The sequence below is a fragment of the Otolemur garnettii genome, unplaced genomic scaffold (genome assembly GCF_000181295.1).
Source record: "Otolemur garnettii isolate 467f Iridium unplaced genomic scaffold, OtoGar3 scaffold00102, whole genome shotgun sequence".
NCBI classification, from domain to species: domain Eukaryota; kingdom Metazoa; phylum Chordata; class Mammalia; order Primates; family Galagidae; genus Otolemur; species Otolemur garnettii.
This window is the reverse complement of record NW_003852497.1, coordinates 247,882-248,919: the sequence shown is the minus strand read 5'-3', so window position 1 is coordinate 248,919 and position 1,038 is coordinate 247,882.

Here is a 1,038-nt window from a genome sequence, read left to right as displayed (position 1 = left end):
CCACCTTAGGTGTATGTGGCTGGCGCCTTAGCCACTTGAGCCACAGGCGCTGAGCCCTCACATCCTCTCTTACTGCTGCTCCTCTGACTTTTTCAGCTGTGCTGTGTCATCTCTGTCCTGTTTCCTGTACTCTTTTGTCCCGTCTCACCCAGTGTGGCTGCAGGATCTCCTGAAGCGTCTCCCCATGGCTGCATCTTTCCTGAATCAGGTGTTTCACTGGTCACTGGTATCTGTGTGGGGGCACTTTTTGGGGGACTGTCCCTCCACTCTGCAAAGCCCCTTGTAGGAGTGGGAGAGAGCAGACTATAGCCCAGTCATGACCCTGAGAATGAGCCTGCTCCCTGGGAATGCGTCTCCCTGCTCTGCTGTGCTTGGTTTGGGATTGTAGTATCCTGTGACTCACCTGCTGACCCTGTGCTCTGTTGTGGGGGTGGCCTGGGCCAGCTGTCTAGTAACTTTAGTGCAGGCATCCTCAAACTATGGCCTGCAGGCCGCATGCGGCCCGCCTAGGACATTTATTTGGCCTGCGGGGTGTTTTTGCCGCTGCTGCCTGTCCTGCTGCCTGTCCTGCTTAGCAGCCGACTCATCCTGGGGCCCGCAGTCCAGCCCTCCAACGGTCTGAGGGACAGTGAACTGGCCCCCTGTTTAAAAAGTTTGAGGACCCCTGCTTTAGTGCCTGAGAGCCTTGGTGGGCTTGGGCCATGATGAGTTTTGCCCTGTTGGAGTCAGGCAGGGCTCAGGGGCAGATGGTGTCCATCCTTGATGGTCTGAGTGTCATGCGGTCCTTTGTGATCCCTGTGGGACCCTGTGTGTGCGCCCAGCTTGGTGCTTGTGGAAGGGTGCTCATCTTCTTGGTGAGGAAAAGAGAGTTCCTGCTCTTTCCTTGTGCTCTTCAGAGAGGCCTGAGGAAGTTACAAGAGAAGGAAGCTGGCTTGAAGGTTTGGCTGCTTCCGCATTACCAGGGCCACTGTCCTGGAGTCCGTGAAAGCACTCAGGGGCTGGGACTTTCTTCTAATATTTTTTTTTTTTTTTTTTTTT